Below are 20,585 nucleotides of genomic sequence, written 5' to 3'. Positions count from 1 at the left end.
ACTTCTCAGGGTGTTTTTTAAAAGTTCTCTGTCTTGGTTTTTTGAGTCTCCCAGCTAAGTATAAAAACCTCTTCCATCTGCTTGATTTTCAGGGAAGAAGACTGCATTTTGGCTCCCACAAACAACACATGAATAACGGTTTCACCATAACTGTTGTTACTATTTCCACTGCCATCCGTTTTCAATACAGCTCCTAATTCAGGGGCAACAAAGACATTATTACTAAGGAGTATACCCCTGTGCGCTTCCTGTTGAAGACTGGAGGAAGCGTTTTTCCCTCTCCCATCTCACAGCAGGTAAATAAAGGCATGGCCATTCACACTCTCATCTTCCTTTGGGGCCTTGCCAACTGCCTTGGCACTCTCTGCTGAGGCCAGAGAAATGCAGTACAAGGCATAGCCTCGGAGCCATTGTGATAGTAGTCAGTGTGGCCGAAGATAAAATAAAATAAGCCACCTCTGAATTTCTGTGGTTTTGTGTGTGACTATGCAGATTAGACAGCGCTGTGTGAAAAAGTATCCACATATCCACATCTATGGCTGGAAAAATAGCTAAGCACGTGCAGTGGTGGGTACATGAAATGCCTTCAAGTTAGGACCCAAGCATCTATGACCAAAATGTACCAAGTGTCTGAACATTGGGAGTTAGGCAAATAATATTTGTATCCAACGTACCCCTGACCTTATATCAAAGAAACAGAATTTATCCCCTAAAATACCTATATGCAAGAGTCGTAGTATACAGTTTGGTAAAGTCCTATTTGGTTCCTGGGTCTTCTCTAGCTGTTCATTTTTGCTAAAGGGCCCCATTAAAAACAAATTTCATGAGTCTTCAAGTTGTCCTTAAAAAAGCAACATCAAATAAGATAAGTGGTCTGTTTACAGCTTCCTCGGGCCAATCAGTCATGTACCCTGATCTCTTCCGTTTTGAAATGAGAAAAACAAACAAACAAACAAACTTGGAAACCTTAATCATCTTCCACTTGTTCATTCCAACCCAGACTTGACTATGCATCAAATCCAGACTTAAGCCTTTATTCCTAGTTTAAAAGGAACATGAGGGAACAAGCTGACAGAGTATCCTGGCCACACTTCTGCAGCAGTGCATTCTCCCAGGACTGGCTCCCCTAACAATAGCAGTCCTCATGGACTGCAGCGCCCTCAAAGGCAGGCAGGGAAACCTGATTACCTACAGTGATTCACCACTGTGTTTCCTTCCTTAAGTGCTGTTTTCCTTTAAGCTGTGAGCTAGAGACTATCGTGCATGTTATCAGAACAAGAGATCAGAATCTTCAAATTGCACTTGCCAGAGCTCAGTGAAAAATGAGATTACCACCAGGGTGTGCTGGGAGATGTCCCAAAGGTTGCCTGGCTTCCAACACGTTTTTGTTTTTTTGGTTTTTTTTTTTGTTCCTCCACTACAGTTGCCTGTCTTCCTTTTATACAGTATCTCTGTAAATCCAAATGTCTTCGTGTAAAATGATGGCACTTGTTGTCATACACTGCGAGTTCTCTTATGTTGACAAAGTGAACCAAAAGGAACACATCAGCAAATTGAGCGTACTTCTGGCCACCTGAAAAGCGCACCTGCCTTGCATGTCTTCAAAAATAGCCCTCAACCAGATAATGATACTGACATTTTCATGCTGTAAGACAGAAAGGGATGAGGCTTTCTGCTTTCTCAAATATCCTGGCACTACCAAAATATCCCATTTTCTGTCTCTCACCCCATTCATATATGTGCCCTATACCTCAAGAATCCATAGCAGAAGTTTCCTATCCTACCTAGGTATGGGAGTTTTGTACCATCTCACCTATACCTGGAGATATGGTAAAAACTATTAAATTTCACCATTTAATGTGAGAGATCAGAATCCTGTTTAGATTTAACTTTAAAATGAAAGTAAAAGTTTTTCTCTTCTATGAAAGCTTTACAAAGCAAGCACGCTTCCTTTGAATGAAGTACAAATAGCCCCAGTCTAAGGTACAATAATGACTGGAAAGTATTTCGCTAATGTGACAAACACAAGGACCAGGGTTCTTAGAAACATTTTTTTAAGTCTTTGAGCCGCCGAGCACAGGACTGGCTGCCAGAGAGAATCTCTTCAAATCACAGTGAGAATAGGCACTAGTGAGCAATACACACTTCCATTCAGATAATATCGCAACCCTAAGTCCCTGATTAAGAAAGGGAAGTTCGATGCAGCGCGCCTTAAGAAAGAGCCTTTCCAGGATTCGAGACTGTGTTATTGCAGCCCAGCGTCGGGGAGTTCTCACCCAGAGCAAGTCTGTCTAGCACTGAAGTGAAAAGGGAGAGAGAAGTTAAGTGGCAAGGGGAAGAGAAAGGTGCTTTGAGCACTTGAACTTCAGACTGGAAGAACTTGCTGCAGGCAATCTTGCTGAGAAGGTGGGGCCTCCAGGAGTGGAGAAAGGCAAAGCTACACCTTTACGGGGAACCGAGAAGGGCTCTACTTGCTAGAGCCGAGGCAGAAATGCTTTCTTGGCGTTTCCCAAGTTGAGGGGTTTTCTTTTCCCCTTTTGTTCTCGGAGAACTTTCCTCTTTGTGGAGCCCGCTGCAGTTAGCTGCTGTCGCTCAGTGGCAGTTCTTAACAGACTGGCAAAGGCTGAGGGCAATGCACTTAAGAAAGGAATCACCTGTCCTTGCCAAGATGCACATGCTGCCCAGTACCTGAGAGAGAGAGCTCCGCGGTCGCCAGCCCACAGAAATCCCCCCACCCCCTTGCAAATAAATGTGTGCCGCTTGCAGAGAATCTGCCTGACTCACCCCCGCCTCCGGCGTGCCAGGGAGAGATGCAAGTGCCCAGTCCTGGAGCGGACAGTGAAGTAGGGACCACGGCCTCGATGGCACTATTGCCCCAACCTCCAGAGCTTAAGGATCTGGAGGTGTGTCCCCCCTCAAGTAGGTTCCCAGCCACACCGCGACCACCCGGGCTCAAGGAAACACAGTGTCACTGCTCTTGAGCCCAGCCCGGGCGTCTACTGGCCCCACAGTCGTGGCAACAACGCCCGGTTACGTGCAGGCGGCTATGCAGTAGGGGTAAAACAGAACCACCCAAAGTCGTCATCTGAACGCTTAGACGGAATAAAAAGTACTTTTCCGCAGCAACAGCAGCGGTGTCCACACTTCTCCGGCACCCAGCCCAGGGGATGCCCGGCCCGCCACTGACCTCTCTCTCTCTCTCTCTCTCTCTCTCTCTCTCTCTCTCTCTCTCTCTCTCTGCGTCCCTCCCTGGACGCACCGAGGCCGCCCGCGCGCCCTGCGGGACTGCCACCCAGTGCCCACCCCGCGGGCGAGACATGGGGACGTGGCCGACCCTCCCTGCCACCGCTTGGGCCACTCACCTCCTGGGGTCGGGCTTCCGTCGCTCCTCCAGCTTGGCGACCGAGTGTGAGGCTGCAGCGGCCGCCGCCGCCGCTGCCGCCGCCGCTTTCGCCGCCACCTCGGCCGCCGCCGCCACCTAAGCTCTGCCCCGCGCGCCGCCGGGGCTGGGAGGCGGGGGAGCGCGGGGACCCGGGCGGCGTGGGCTGGGAAGTTGACGCGGCCGGTTGCAGAGCGCGCGGGGCAGCGGTCGCAACTTTGGCGCCGGGTGGGTGGCTGCGCACTGTGCGTCGGGGAGGCGGCTGAGGGGCGAGGGTGGCCGCGGGAGGGTCGGCCCCGCGGGGAGGGATCGGCGACGCGGAGCGGAGGTGCCGGCCTCGGGGAGGGGACGGCGGCGGCGGGGCGGCTCCGCTCTACTCTGCCTCCCGCAGTTCCCGCGTGTGCGCCCGGCTCTCTGTGTGGCTGCCGGGAACCGACGCTGCAGCCGAGGCCGGGCTCGGGGATGGGCTAGGCGGCCGAAGCTGTGCGGCGAGCGCGAGCCCGCGATCCATATTTAAAGCGGCGAGTGGCCACGGCCGGCCCCCTGCCCTGCCCTCGCTCGCGCCCGCCCGGCCCCCTCGGCTCCCGGCCGCCGCTCGGCGTCAGCCGCCCGGGCTTCGGCGGAGGGGAGGGGCCTCTGGCTGCGCCGCCCTCGCCGGGGGCTCAGCACGCTGCGCCCTCCCGGGGCTGGAGGGGGCATCTGGCCCCCCGACCCCGCAGTCTCGCCTTGCCAGGCTTCTCGCACCCAGAGATAGATTCAACTTTTCACCCAGCTGACCTCAGTCCCCCCCACATGGGAAGAACCTGAAGTTGCCTGCGATTTTCCCCAGCCCAGATCATTCCGGATGCTACTCTACAAAACTTGGCATGTGTTGGTAAAGAAAGTGTTGTCAGCGCCCATGTCAAGTCACCAGTCATCTTTTTTGACAAAGAATGTCTGGGGGACACAGGAGTGTCATTGGTGGCTTATGTCTGAATTAAGGAAACACCCTCAGCCATCTAACATTTGCAAAATGATCTTTCATATTTACTATGCTGTTGAAACTAATTAAATACCCCCTTGCCAAGCAAATCACAATTATGTCAATAGCCCAGTACTGCTGCCATCAGTCCTTTAGGGTGTGAGCAGTTGCCAACACAGACCCCATCTAATGTTCTGAAAACTCCTGCAGAGTGGCCATTTAATGGGCTTATGCCACATATCATATGGTGCGAGCATGTCTGTGTTTCCTGTTCATGCATTTTGTATGTGAAAGTCACTGTTGAGACTCCACACAGCCACCCAAACACATAAGCCCGGGAGAAGTCATCTCACATACTAACTCTTGCTTCCAACACTTCTAACATAGGTTAATAAGATGCCTGAGAAGGGGGACTTTGGGTGTAGAGGTGAAATAGATTAATAGTAGAATCACTTTTTTTCCTTTCCTTTCCTTTCCTTTCCTTTCCTTTCCTTTCCTTTCCTTTCCTTTCCTTTCCTTCAGTATCTAGAACTAGAGAAGATACATGGTGTCCCCCTGGAGTTGGAGAAGCAGATACCGAGGTTGTGTTTGGGGAAAGCTGGTGTGTATAAAACCCTTACTCAACACTCAGCAAGCACTGGGAACCACCCCAAGTTGCCTAATGTCTGAAATTAAAATGCACTAATGTCATGTGTTTGGCTGTTGTCATTTCTGGCTTACGTTCATGTTCACACATTCTACAAAACCTACAGCAGCGATAGGGGCAATTGAGAAGTGAAGGTGGAACAAGACATGATCTTTAAATCCCCTCCCCCCAGCAATTGTATTTTGTCTCTAGGCTAATGTTTAAAGTAACTGTCACTCCTAAACACACAGCAAGAATCAGCAACCCCAAAGCTCATGAGCAAAAAAAAAGAATCACTTTTGTATTAAGAATTTGCCACTGCTGATCAGCAGTTTTTCACGCTGTGGATTATGTATTTCAACATAGCTGGCAATTTCTCATTATAGTCGTGAACCAGCCATGAATAGTCAGCTTTAGTGACTGTCTGAGAAAGGAAAAGTCCAAGAAACACATTTCCCATGTGCTTGGCTGCAAATTACGTCAAAATACCCTTCATGCAAATTGATAGGTAACCCCTGGAGGCACCTTATTATCAAGATTGGCAAGAATTTGCCCTGTAAGGGGGTACAGAGCTGGTGAGCAGGGTGGGGGTGGGAGGCGAGAATGAGTACTGTGGAGCAAAATTTGGTATGTGTCTTAAATTAATGAGAAAAGAATTGGCCTTGGCTGACAGCCTGCTAGCCCTGTTATCACTCTCCACTTGGTGTTTGCGATCCCACAATTAAAAAGGCATGTTCCATTTCCTTTCCTATTGATTACTGTCCAGTAATAGAGATTCATGTGCTTTCCTTGGAAAGGTCATGATTAACTTTTTGTTAACTCTGTGTGTGGTCGGTCACCTTTGCTTTTGCCATTCCAAGCAAGGACAATAAATACTGAGTGTCTTGTTTTTGTTTTTGTCCCCCCCCCCCCAACTTGTCCTAACATATGCCCTATCACCTTTGATTCTTATAAACACAGAGAAAGATTAATTTGCTCTTTTTCTCCTATGGATCATAAAGTTTGAGGATGAAAAGAACAAACAGAAAAGTCTGGGTGTGGTAGAGCATACCTGTAATTCAACATGAAAGAAGGGTTTCAGGCCAGCCTGGGCTACAGAGTGAGTTCAAAGTCAGCCTGGAATATATTGTAAGACTTGTCTCAATAAAACAACACAATAAAGGAAGTAAGGGGTCCTGGGCTTTAGCTCAATAGTAGAATGCCTGCATAACAGGAGCAAGGTCTGGGTTGAATATCCAGGGGGAAAAAAAAGAAAGAAAGAAAAGATTGGTGGAATTACTATAATCCTAACTGGTAATGGCTTGTTTGGCTTTTGACCAATAGTTCTCTGTGCTTTATAGCCTTCTGAACTACTTACCCATTTACTATTTAGTTTATTAATCAAGTTTCTTTCCCACCTATGGTCCTAGTAGAGACACAGAGAAAACTTCCTGCAGGAAGCTTTGTTAGAATGACAAGCACCATCTAGTGGCGGCAGGTGATGAAACCTCCTGCCTCAGACAACACAGATAAAAAGTTTCCGAGGCCCTAGCCCTGGGCTCATCAATGTACAAGCATCAAAGGAGAGCATGATACATACCAACATTACTCAACTAGTAGGCTTGCTGTTAATCGTGGAGTGGAAGTAGGCCACGGAGCTGTCCTGCAGATACGATTATCACAGTAGAATTTTTCTCAGTCTTTGTGTAATTTTGACTAAGTCCCAAAGACTTCTGTATTTAAGTTGCTTTTATTTCATAAAATATTTTTTTTAAAAAGTGGTGCTTGCTGCTACTTAGTCACTAGACAGTAGAACCTATAAGCACATTTTATTAGAATCTTTTCATTATTTTATCAGGACAGAAAAGTAGCAGTATCATTGAATTTATCCCGAAGTTATAAAAATAAATGTAACATTCAGACAAATCTCATAAGGGACCTGTACTGCCTGGTTTTATGTGTCAATTTGACACAAGCTAGAGTCATCAGAAAGAAAGGAGTCTCAGTGGAGGAAATACCTCCATGAGATCCTGCTGTAAGACATTTAGTCATCTCAGTAGGGATCAGTGGAGGCAGGCCTAGCGGGTGGTGGGTCCTGAGTTCTATAAGAAGGCAGGTTTAGCAAGCCACAGGAAGCAGGCCAGTAAGTAGCACCCCTTCGTGGCCTCTGCATTAGCTCTTGCCTCCAAGTTCCACCCTGCTTGCATTCCTGTCCTGACTTCCTTCTGTGATCTGGAAGTGGAAGTGGAATAAACAGTTTCCTCCTCAACTTGCTTTTTTAGTCTTGGTGTTTCATTTCAGTAAAAGAAACCCTGGCCCTAACTAAGACAAGACCTAAACAGAAATGAGGTAATGGATACACTGTATCTTGTTGCCTACAGAAGTTAAGGGCTGATAAAAAAAAAAAAAAAAGTGTTCCTGCATTTGGAGTTCTTTTTAAATAGGCCACTCATTTGTACAAGTTTGACAAGTATTTTGTTACACGGTTTTCTTTGTGCTGATATTTGTTTTGACTTGGAGCTGTTTTGCTAGTAAACACTATTGCAACAAAGATTCATTGACGTTGCTATTTCTATGTCAATGTAGCCACCTCCTGAACTGAGAGCAAGAAACTTGGGCTTTTCCTTCTGGTTCTGCAACTAGTCTGGTATAAACCTGAAGGGGTGTGGTCAGAGGATGAGGGGAAGGGAGAAAGAGGGGGGAGAGAGAGGGGAGAGAGAGAGAGAGAGAGAGAGAGAGAGAGAGAGAGAGAGAGATTTGATGATCTTCCATTTTTCTTTTACTTGGACTCAAGAAAGTTCATATCCAGTGTGACAAATTTCTGAATAAATTCAACTAAACTAGATTTATAATCTACATTCCCTTCTACAAACCTTGGGTTTAAAAATAGCTGCAGCCACTTTTTATGGGGCAAGGAGGAAGGTGAAGATGGTTTTTGCAAACTGTCAGGATGGCATGAGCTGGGGAAAATAATTTTATTTGGTTAAACATGTGCCATAAGGCACCTTACAGCTTTAACGGATAATCTGTAGACCACGTCCAACTGTCAGTTCTAGAACACATGCCTAAAGTCAAATATTACAAGAGACTCTGAGTGCTAACAATAGGATACCACCTCTGTTAAGGAAGGCAAGACACTCAGCCTTTCTTAGCTTTGTTTCTCTTAGCAGTAAAATTAAAGAATATAAATTACCCAAAGCATAGTAACTCCGTTAGGGAATACCAGAATGGCTTCCTCTGGTGAGATTGGAACAATATGGTGATAGAGAACTATGCAAATCTTTCAGAATGCTATTAGCACATTTGTCATTGGGTACTGTTTGGTAACCTTAGGCGAATCTTCCAGCCTCTCCCTCCTACAGGGATCCTGTCATAGATCAGACTAACACAGGACAGAGGGCTCTCTGTTTAGGGGAGAAGAAAAACACTTGAAACAAGCTTCCAAACCTATAGCTGTGATTAAAGATTATTTGTTCTTCGGTAACACCAGAAAGAATTATGTCAGATTTCTCTGCCAAGTGGATCCTGATAGTGTGTGTGTGTGTGTGTGTGTGTGTGTGTGTGTGTGTGTGTGTTCATCTCAGCCTCGTCTCAGACACACAGGTGCTTGTCCTTTGTCTCCAGCTGGCCTCCCACCTCCTTAAGAGATGAATAAACCCATAAGGCAGGCTTCTTCAAAGCGGCCCTTCCCTTTCTGCCTGTGGCAGCTGTTCCTGCACTCAGGCGGGTCCCCCTGCAGGCTGACCCACCACTAGCTAGAACTGGTCCCAACTCATTTACATCCCTTTCCGGTATCTAACTGCACTACAACTTCATATCTGCCCGATGTACATGTTGCAAATGCTGCAAGATGAAAATGTGAATATTAACATTGCTTCCCAGGAAAGAATATTCTGAGAAAATTTGTCTTATGGTGTCCAGTTTGGTGCTCCTGACCAGAGACTATTTAACTCTCTGACACAGCACAGGTCACCCACACAAGTAGTAAGTGTACCTGTGTGTGTGTGTGTGTGTGTGTGTGTGTGTGTGTGTGTGTGTGTGAATCCTCAGGCATCATCCACCGTTTTCGTTTGGAACAGTGTCTCTCACTGGCTGGAAGCTCATCAGCTAGAATAGACTGGAAAGCCAGCGAACCCCATAAACTCACCTGTCTCCACCTCCCCAAAGCCCCAGTGGAATTACAAACACACACCAGTATTCTCAGCTTTTTTCTTTTTTTTTTTTTTTTTTTTAATTCCGCTTCTTCTTTGGCTCAAAGTTAAGTGGTCTTGTTTGCACGGTGAGCACTTTACCAACTAAGCTATTTCCTCAGCGCAACCAATATTTATTATGGACCGGTTAACTTTTTATCAAAGGCTCTTGTAAAAGCTGGAAGCAGAGTCCCTGCTTGGTGAGGCAGACTAGTGAACACTCAAGATAACTTCCAGGCTGGGGAGATGGCTCAGCGGCTAAGAGCACTGACTGCTCTTCAGAGGTCCTGAGTTCAATTCCTAGCAACCACATGGTGGCTCAAGATAACTTCCATCATATTAGAGTGCTAAATGCTGTAAAGTCATAGATGGGAGTTCTGTTGATACAGGGCCTTGCCACCTCTGGTTTCAGTCCCTGGTTAACCTGGTCATCCGTCTGTAATTAAAAAAAAAAAAATCACTGTCTTTCTTTACCATATGTGGAACACAGGGAAGCAGTAATCCTTTGGCTCTAAGAAAAGAAGATATTAAGGAGTACAGAAGACAAGGGAGGTGAACACAACAGGGGCAGCCTGCTAAGAATGATGCTACTCATGGAACTCAACAAGATGTATAGCATTGCAATGTCGAACCGCAACTGCACAGGACACATGGCAGGAACTTATAAAATAAACGCTTCCACTCTTTTTCACTTAGCACATTAAAAATACTCCTACCTTGCCACGACGCGTCTTTATGAATAAAATATTTCACAGACTACGATATCTTTAAGACAGCATTCTTCTCACACTGTCAATTTTAGACTACATCAATATATTTATTTGTATGTGCACAAAATGTATATGGTGAAGGAAAAAAGGAGCCGATGAAATCCACTTTTGCCTCCAGGGAAAGGAGTTCGATAAGGAAGGGGTATGAGAGGAAGCCTTTTCATTGAATGGCTTGTGCTTTGAAGGAGTTTTAACTACATGAGCAGGTTGCTGATTTTTAACATAAGTTGGAATTGAAAATATGTAAATAAACCCACTTATATGCCTAAGAGTATTTCTATATGAATGAGTATATGCTTTAATGGGTACCCAGATGATAAACAAAATGTGGCACAATAGACCTGGGTCCCCCCAATGACGGTGCTGTTTTGGGCTCCAGTCACATCAGGGTGGGGACAAAAAGATCTTCAGAGGGATATTTTTTGTGTCTGCAAATAAACTATAAAATTTTAAAGTCAAATTTATCAAGCGCCTTGCCGTACTTCTGGTTAGAGCAATCTCGTTTGAAAAAAAGTGTTCTTTTCTCCATTATTAAAGCAATGAAGTTTCATTGCTTTGAAAGAAAAACTTGAAGTGATAGAATAGTGATTTAAAAGTACCTTTCTCAGAGAAAACCACTAGTATTTTTATACATTTTCTTTGCATAATTTACATTTGCGGTTTCCAGCTGATTGATCATATTACATTTTTTTTTAAATGGTGTGGCTTTGAGACAAATTCTGTCTGAGGGCAGTCTCAGCATATAGTACAAGCTTCAGGAAGCAAGGGGGTATATCTGGTAGCCCATCTTCCTGATTCACTGAACACTGCTCGACACTTACTTCAGGGTTCCAGGCTTGACCCACTGTTGATGAACACTCAGAGACTGGGTTCTTGGTTGACAGCAGTGACTATCTGGCAACAAAAATCTCAGTGGCCCCACAAACAATAATAGTAATCGCTCAAAGCTGGAACTGCATCCTAAGGCTGCTCAATAAGTTAGCTTATGTAATCTTCTAATTCTAACATTGTTGGTAGTGACACCACTCCTCTCCTGAGAAGCAGCTCTGTGGCTTTCCAAACCAAACCCTAGTTTATGGTCAGCTCTTGTCACACTTCCTTGAACTCTGAGCAAGCTTGCAGTGGGAGTTGCTCTTTCTCTGGGAACTTAACCACCTGACCCAGAGGAGTCAGCTAATTGTTGGAGAAATCCACACAAGGGCCACCGCTAAATCGCATCCAATTCTCAGACTCAGCCGGACCTGCCAGAGCACGCACAGCCCCACATCAACCTCTGCATGCATTTCTGAACACTCCATTTTGCAAATGCAGAGGTTCCACATTTGGAAATGATGCTGTGTCTTGGTTTTATTTTCTTGTTTAAGGTAACTGCAGGCCAGCCATGGTGCACTTACCCAGCCAACTTAAGAGATTCGCTACGTTTGAGGTCAGCCGGGGCTACTTCTAGACCAGCCAAGGATACATAATGAGACCCTATCTCCAAAAACCAAAACAAAAATGAGATTATGTTTTATCATGAATAATTATAGTGAGATCTTCTGTGGTGCTTGCTTCTCATTTCAATTATACCTATGCACCTTCTTTCCACCCTCCTTCCACTGGGGTGCATGGTGGGATGTACAAACTGTCTGAAAGCCATCACTATGGATTGGTTAGGCCACAGTGTTTGCTTGTACTATGACTTTCAACCCTCTGACTTTTTATTTTAAAAGAGATAGAGATGATCGTCTTTTTCATTTTAAAACAGAAAGCAAAGATCATCTTCTGGGTATTGGTGTGGCAGGGCAGTGTTTGTTATTGATGTGATATCCTGGTGCTGAGCCTGGGCCTAGAGAGATTAACACTATATTTAAGTGTTTATCCATTTAAAAAAAAATAATATCTCCCCCTAAATCACACAGATATTAGTGATCAATTTCAGCATGTGTCCTTCCAGTGAGCAATTCTTGTTTCAACTTTAAAGAGGTAGCATTGATGAAAATGTATCAGAATATGTAGCATTATCCAGAAAGTGGAATAGGGGGAATTTGCTCAAATTCTCTTTCTCCTGTGAGGTTTGTTTCTGAGTGCTGAAGCAATGTGCTTTGATCCTTTGAGGGACATAATCAATCCTCCTTCTCAGAGTTCCTATTTCTTCATGCATTTAGTATGTATTGGAACCAATAGCCTAGTACTCTAGAGCAGGGGAAGTATTCATGAACTTAGAAGGAGGAAGAGGGAGAAGGGGAAAGGAAAGAGGGGGAGGAGGGAGATGGAGAGGAGGAGAGGAGGAGGAAGAGGAGGAGGTGGGAGAGGAGGAAGAAGAGGAGGAGGAGGAGAAAAAGGAGGAAGAAAGGGAGGGACAGAGGAAGAGAGAAAGGCAGGGGAGAGAGAATAGAATATAGCAGGAGTTTTTGTTGGACAGTTTTCTCTGCCCAGTAAGGGACATTCAAATTCTATGACTATTTCTTTGCTTTAAAGTGTTACTTACTGGCTGTTTCCGTAAGTCTTCATCCGTGCTGGCAAGAATAAAAGACTTAGAGGAGCAGCTGTTCAGAGCTTCCCAGACACTGTAGTTCCCATTTGGAGTAAAAAGCAAAGTAATCAAGAAGGTGATATTTCAGAGAATCTCCCAGAAAATATTTCATACAAGGTGCTGTGAAACTGTCCTAACAAACCGATAGATCATCATTCAGACTATGGAAACAGGCCAGGATAATACTAAAATAATTAGCCCAATAAATCCAATGTTACAATCAATAATTGCCACTCTTGTCACCTACTCCTAATCTTCGTAGAAACTGTGGGACAAGATTTTTTTTTTAAATCCTTGTAGTCTACCACTGAAGAGATGGGCTCAGAAATATGACATGACCTTCCAAAGGCTCTGTTGAGGTTAAGATCTCGCCCCACTTGGATCAACAAAACAAAACAAACAGGAAAGTTCCACTGGTACTTCACCAGCCATTGAAAGAATACTAAGTTACTTTGCTTAGATTTAGTAGCTTTCTATGACCAGGCTTCAACCAACTGAGTCGCCCCAGATCCCAAAGGCAGCTCAGCCTACCTCTTAATCACGCCATTGACCTTCCTGGACCCTTTCTCAGACCATGCGTGCTAATGGAAATGCTTCTGTCTCCTCCACTCCAAGGGCTACCCACTGAAAGCCTGACTTGTAAACCCCCAGTTCAAATGCTGTTTCAACTGTATCATCTTCATCATTAGGTCAGCCCTGTGATGGCTAATCATTATTATCAAGTTGATGCGATTCAGAATCACCATGGAAATGAACATCCAGGCCCAACCCTGAGTGGTTTTCTAGATTAAGTTAATTGAAGTGGGAACATCCACACTAAAAGTAGGTTGCACCATCTTATGGGTTAGGGTCTTAGACTAAAAAAAAAACAAACAAACAGAGAAACAGAGCCAGGCATAAGCTTTCATCTCCTCTGCTTCCTGCCTTTGGATGACAAAGAGCAGCCACCTCACATTCCGGCCACCATGATGTCCTGGCCATGGTGAACTGTACGCTCCATCTGTGAGGAAAAAAAAAAAAAAAACCTTCCTTCCTTGTAGGGTTTTTGTCATGACAGTAAAAACTGTAACCAGTCAAGTATTAAGTTTTCTCTCGAGTGTTCCCTGTCAGTGGCAGCAAGGGGCCATCAGAGGCAGCGGCCACGGCTAGAGGCGGCAGGGCGGAGCTAACATCTACCTTCTGGAGAGCTGACAGCACCAATGGTTTATTTATTATGTATACAATATTCTGCCTGCATGTATGCCTGCAAGCGGGTACCAGAACTCATTATAGATGGTTGTGAGCCACCATGTAGTTGCTGGGGATTGAATCCAGGACCTGTGGAAGAGCAGCCAGTGCTCTTAACCTCTGAGCCATCTCTCCAGCCCCTTAAATGTTCCATTTTAAATAAATCTAAAGAACTAAAGGAAAATATGAAAAGCAAAAAAACAAAACCAGCCTTTGAAAAGAGCTCATCAGCATATGTTAGACAAGACAAATGAGAACCACACACATGCTCTGGAGCTGAAGCTGTCACTAGTGGAGATGGACAGCATCTCGCAAGAACCAGCAAACTTGAGAACAGGCAAGTGGAGCACATCCCACCTGAGAATCAGAAAGAAGAATGAATGGGAAGGAGCCAGATCTCAGAGACAAGCAGAAGCCAAGTGAATCAACCCACATATGGTGGGTATTCTAGTCTAGAAAGAAAAGAGAAAATTAGTAGCTAGAGACTTTCCAGACTTGATGAAAAATGATCTAAATATCTAAGTAACTCAGTGAACTACAACTAGGATCAGTTCCGAGAACCACTCAGGTGCATCGTAGTTAAAACTGTGAGATAAAATGTGCTAACCCAGCATGAAAAAGGGGCCATCGATAAGTTCAATCCCTCTTTTCCCATAAGCCAAGGTGACTAGAAGGTAAGCATGTCTTGTGAGGAAAAACGTTCAGCTGTGACTACCCCATTGCCTGAGTTGATGGACTGGACCTTCCAACTTTAGAAATGTTAGTTAATATTCTGAATAACAACTGGTCAAACTCCTTTTCATTTTTTGTGGTGCTAGGACTTGAACCCAAGGCCTTGTGTATGGCAGGCAAACTTTTTAGCACAGAGCTACATTTCTAGCCTTCTTATTATGTTGTTGTTGTTGTTAGACAGAGTCTCATGTAACTTGGACTGGCCTCCAAATCAATATGTAGCCTACTATGACCTCGAGATCTTTTGCTTATATTTTTTAATATAGATGAATGTTTTGCCAGCATTTACAGCAAATCTTTTATATTCAGTGCTCATGGAAGCCAGAAGAGGACATCACAAGACTGAAACTGGCATTACAAATGGTTTCACACTGCCATGTGGGTGTGGGAACCAAACCCTGGTCAAAGGACCAAGTGCATGATATATTTTTTTCTTTTCTGATTTAAGTTTTGTTGCATTATGATGAGAAAATATACATAATTTCGATATATCTGAATTTGTTAACATTTAAAAACATATTTTGAGTAAATAGACTTAGATCACATTCTCCTTTCCTTTTTGTACCCCAACTCCTCCTGGAGAAACCCGCCCCTTCAAAACCTGCAATACCTTTTGTTTTTTATGATATTCTTTAAAATTTATAAAATATTGTAACAATAGAAATGAGTATTATAACCCTATAGGTGGAACAACATTATGAACTAACCAGTACCCCGGAGCTCTTGTCTCTAGCTGCATATGTATCAGAAGATGGCCTAGTCGGCCATCACTGGAAAGAGAGGCCCATTGGACTTGCAAACTTTATATGCCCCAGTACAGGGGAACGCCAGGGCCAAAAAGTGGGAGTGGGTGAGTAGGGGAGTGGGGGGAAGGGTATGGGGGACTTTTGGGATAGCATTGGAATGTAAATGAGGAAAATACCTAAAAAAAAATCCTTCCCCCCCCCAAAAAAAGAAAAAAAAGAAATGAGTATTATAAAAGTTGTTTGATATAAAACAACAGTAAATTGAACAGTCTTTGTCTACAGCAATACTGAAAATACATACATTTTTCTCAATATAAATTTTGAATAACTCCAAATATATGAAGAGTATGTTATTTTAAAATAATATATCACTATTTGCATCTTAAATGAACATAAATAGATTTTTAAAAAAGTTTTCTCTCTCTCCTCCCATGGAGAGCGTTTTGGATGTACCATGTTCCACTGTTACCCATACATTGAGGCTTTTAGTATACTGACCTCCCCCTTGACCCTCCCCCAAATAGTTGGTTGTAAAAATAAGACATGTGTCTTAAATATATATGTTGTTTGTATATTTTGTACAATCTCATACTTACAATGGGCTTTTTAAAAAGAGAATGAATCAGACCTACGATATGGCTCAAAGGATCAGGAGGCTTGCCACCCGATTATATAAGCATGGAGACCTGAGTTTGATCCCCAAGAGCCCATAAAAAGTGGAAGGAGAGAACTGACTCCACAAAATTGTCCTTTGCAATCCTCACACTGATGTGCTAATGGGCTGCTTCCATGTACATCTCACATGTGTGTGCTCACACATACAACAGCGTGGCAGTGATCATAAGTCATCTAAAAATCTAAAGTTTAAAAACTGAATAAATGAGACAATAAATACATGAGAGTCAAAGAAAAACAATTACAAGTTAAAGAGAGTAAGAACCCCCTAGAAAGAATGAGCCTAGAAAACACTGGATGTTTCTATTTTTCATAATCTTTGATACAAAACTCATCTTGTAAAAAGTTATAGAACTGGGTAAAATGTGGGGAAATATTTGTGGAGACTGAGCCGCACAATTCCATCTGTGCTGAACCATTTTGTGCTCGTTTATTCAATCAAATGTTTATGAAGTGCCTGTTCTCCTCAAGACCTGACAAGTGTTGAAGAACTAGACAAGACAGACAAGGCCACTGACTGGAGGGGACTTAAAATCTAGGGAAAAGAGACGGTAAGTAATAAACAAACATAAAGTAAGTTCATTCATATAAATCAGTAGAAAAATAAAGGAGAGACCATGAGAACTCCGAGATCGGTTAGTTCAGGTTCAGTGCTGCAGAAAGGCTTAATATGGCCACAGCTGCTTGAGTGAGGCAACCACATGGGGAGTTGTAGAGAAAGACATCCAGGCAGGTGGAACAGAAAATTCAAAGACACTTGAGGGCAGAAGAGAAAGGGACCGGTAACGGTGGAGCACAAGGATCAAGGGAGACTGGCAGTAACGTGGCATCCAGAAGAAGAGGGGTATGCCAGATCTCACAGGGCACTACCAACCCGGGAAGGAATTAGGATCTTATTACAGCATCGATAGAAAGCTACTGATAAATTGTAAACAAGGATGATGTGATCAAATGTAGGCATTGCAAAGTTTATTCTTAGAACTGAGTGGAGAATAGATTGGAGCAGAATGGCCTGCCTTGCAGAGCATTGTGGTCTGAATACCGACCCACAACAAAGCTCCTGCTAAGACTTACTGCCACTGCAGAAGGAGTAAGACGTCAAAGGAGTGATGATACTCAGTGGACTGGTGCGTTTATAAGACAAGTCTATCTATCTATCCATCCATCTATCCCTGTCTCTCCCTTCCCCGTACCCTTCCTCACCCTCTCCCTCTCTCCCTTCCTCCTCCCCTTTTGTGTAGTGGTACCACAAGAAAGTCCTCACCAGATGCCAGCAGCACATTGGTCTTGGACTTCCTGGCCTCCAGAGTTAGTGGTCAATAAATATCTGTTCATAATGAATTGTAGTCCTAAGAATTCTGATCAACACATGAAGAAAACTAAAACAAGCAATAAGCACTAGAGGATAGAAATGGATAGTTTTGAAAGAGATTTGGGCAAGAGAGTCAAGTGGTCTTATAGGCAGATTGGGTGTCAGTGTTGAAGAACATAAAAATAAAGTATTTATCTCTCCTAATTTTTGTTCATTTCCAGTCTGTTGACTCCTTTACTGGTCTTAAATGATCTAGTGATTTGGAGTTTGGCTTGTTCTCCTACCAGGATCCTACAGGACATAGCTAAGTTATTTATTTGAGAGCTCTTTCTTTCTTCATGTAGGCACTTGGGAGATATAAATGCACCTCTTAGGATTTCTTCCATTGTAACTCCTAGGTCTGGTATGCTGTGTTCCCATTCTCATAGGGTTTTGTAAAATTTAGGTCTTGGTTTATAGAATAACATATTCACCATTCATTTCTGCATTGTTTAATCTCCATGAAATTGTGTAAGTTTTACAGTTTCTTTTACTATGTGTTTGTAATCCACTGTGATCAGATAGACTATAAGGGGTTTGTCAAATTTTCCTGTGTTTGTAAAGATTTGCTTTATGCCCTAACATGTGATCTCTTTTGAAGAATGTTCCATGAGCTGTGGAGAAGAATGTTTTGGGGGATGAAACGTTCTGTAGATTCTGTTAAGTCCTCTTGATCTATGATGTCATTTAACATTACTATGTCTGTTTTTTTTTCTTTAATAGGGAAGACTTGTCAATTGCTAGGAGTGGAGTATCGACATCACCTACTGCTATTTATAAGGGTCACTTTATGGCTTTATAGATGATCCTATTTGTTTTATCAAGGTGGGTGCACCTGTGTTTAGGGCATATTTTTTAAATCATCTTTTCTTCAAGGATTGTTCCTTCAGTAAGAATGAAATGACCTTACCTCTTCTCACTAGTGTTGGTTTGAAGTCTATTTTGATAGGTATTTACAGCGACACCTGCATGCTTCCTATGTAGTTGGAACACACCTTCATATCCTCTACCCTAAGGTAGTATCTGTTTGTAGTGAGGTTCATTTCATGGAGGCAATAGACAGATGATCCTGCCTTTTAATCTAATCCACTAGTTTGTGTCTTTTAGTTGGGGAATTGATATCATTAATATTCAAAGCTATCTCTGATAGGCCTGTACTAATTCTTGCCATTTTGTTGAGTATACAGTGTTTGTACTTTTCCTCTTCCACTCTTGATTAGTCCAGTATGGTTTGTTCTTTACTGTGTCCTTATGACACAGTAATTTATTTTCTCTTCAGATTTGTTTTCTCTTCAGTCTGAAGGATTTTTTTTCAAGTGCTTTTCATAGAGCCGGCTCAGTGGTTATAAATTCCTCTAGCCTATTTTTATCTTGGAAATCTTTTTTTCCCTGAAATTCTGACAGCTTTGCTGGGTATAGTAGTCTGCCTTGACAGTTGTTGCCTTTTAGAACTTGAAACATTTCAAGTTCTAGTCAAGTTCTTGAAACATTTCAGTCTAGGCCCTCTTGGCCTTTACATTTTCATTTAAATAATACTGTGTCATCCTGATGAACCTACTTTACATGGGACTTGGTGGCTCTCTCTCGATATACTTTCTTTGTCCTGGGTATTTAGAGCTTTCTTTGTAACAAGAAGGGAAGACCTTTTCTGGTCATGTTTGTCTGGTGTCTTAAATTTCTCTGGTATCTAGATTGACATCTCTTCTCTTACCTCTGCCAAACCCCTCTCTTTCTTCTATAGATAACATTAGGGTTTGTCTTTCAGAGTACCGTGGACACCTTGGAAGCCCCACTTGGACCTTTTACCTTATTTTTATCCTTGTTTGGTTGTTCCAATTCCTGCATGCAATCTTCAAGCTCAGTACTCTGACCTTTCTTTAATGCATTCTGTTGGTGAGAATTTCCACAGAGTTTTTATTGGACATATTGTGTTTTTCATTTTTGGGCACTTCAGATTGTCTTTTTTTTTTCTTTAGTATTTCTATCTCGTTGTTGAATACCTCTTTTATATGTTGCATTATATTCCTCCTTTCATTCAGCTGTTTGTTTTCTCAAGAGAAGCTTGTTTTCATCTTCTTTCTTTGAACATGTTGATAACTGTTCTATTGAGTTCTCTGTATTTCATCTGAGTTACTCTCAGATGTCAATACTATAGAGTTAGTAATTTTTGGAGGAAATGGTTTACTTCATCTTCCACTTACAAGTAACAATCCATCCCCGGCAGAAGTCAAAGCAGGAACTAGAGCAGGAACCTGGAGGCAAAAGCTGACATCCAGACCATGGAGGGGGGCCGCTTACTTGCTTACTCCTCGTGGCTTGCTCAGCCTGCTCTCTTATAGCACTCAGAACCGCCAACCTAGGGCTGACACTTCCCACATCAATTGTCAATCAAGAAATGGCAACACAGGCTGGGAGGGGATGGAGGTGGGGCCTGAGCTGGCCCAGAGGGCTTAAGGGTGGAGAGCTGGACCCACTACTCTTTTGTGAGGTGGCCTGGGCACGAAGATGCCCTCTGTCCCCTCGCCCCTTGCTACCTGGGGTAGTCAGGAGAACTAACCTTGGGGTAATGAGAGCCGATGACTATCCCTGTCCCTTACCAGCTGAAGCACTTGGTAAAGCAGGCCCTGTACCTCATGTGGACAACACAGTAGAGCTTCCTGGTATGGGGGAGGGGTGTGCAGGTGAGCCACCCAAGGACTAGAGAACAGGAGAGCTGTCTCTGCCACTCATGTGGATGCAGAAGTGATGCCCTCTTCTCCCCCACCTCGCCACCTACAGTAGCCCAGAGAGTTGGGCCTAGGGTCATGAGAGCAGGAGAGCTAATGAGCCCTACACCTCACCTGGGCAACACAGTGAAAATGGCCTAGATGGTAAACCAGACCCAAGAGTGTGAGAACAGGAGAGCTGGCCCAGCCCCTCACATGCTGTAGCACTTAGGAGAGTAGGCCCCACACCTTGACTAGGCTGTGGAGCTGGCTCTGGATTGGGGTGTGACAGCCCCCAGGGCATGAGAGCAGGTGAACTGACCCTGCCTCAAATCAATGGACAGCATTGCCTGGCCTAGTTGGAGCAGTACTGAAGAGCTCCCCCTGGTGGTGCAGATAAAGGAGCTGTCTGACCACCCAGTTGAACCATCCCAAAATCTATCATCTGCAAATGGTTGGGACATGTGAAATGTCTAGCCTGCTATTCCAACGCTGCAGGGCCTCCACGACACAAGACAACAAGAGAATAAACAGGAGTTCCAGTGAGGATCCAATGATGGTGTCACAGAAGCCAGAGGCCTCGAACCAGACCAAAGAAAGACCCATTGCAATGATCATTTTCAAGTGAAGTCATGTGAACACACTGTGACACACTGCAACTTCCATATTGCTTTCTATGCTTTGGTGGTGATGGTGGTGGTGGTGGTGGTGGTGGTGGTGGTGGTGGTGG

The 20,585-nt window shown here is 44.0% G+C and overlaps 1 protein-coding gene across 3 annotated transcripts in view; it reads right to left on the bottom strand.

Annotated features, from left to right (window-relative positions):
* Slc4a4 (solute carrier family 4 member 4) overlaps positions 1-20,585 on the bottom strand; it is a 422,068-nt gene that overhangs the window by 323,913 nt on the left and 77,570 nt on the right. Inside the window, exon 1 of one of the 3 annotated variants that reach the window (XM_029477156.1) lies at positions 3,363-3,470. The exons of 1 other annotated variant lie outside the window; for it this stretch is intronic. The gene's annotated coding sequence lies outside the window, so the exon portion shown is untranslated. Of the gene's footprint in view, positions 1-3,362; positions 3,471-20,585 lie in introns of those variants that run through there. One more of the 3 variants, XM_029477161.1, reaches the window with a different exon arrangement.

This window comes from Mus caroli, chromosome 5 (genome assembly GCF_900094665.2).
Source record: "Mus caroli chromosome 5, CAROLI_EIJ_v1.1, whole genome shotgun sequence".
NCBI classification, from domain to species: Eukaryota; Metazoa; Chordata; class Mammalia; order Rodentia; family Muridae; genus Mus; species Mus caroli.
Note: the sequence above shows the minus strand (reverse complement) of the source record. Positions and strands in the feature narration are given on the sequence as shown.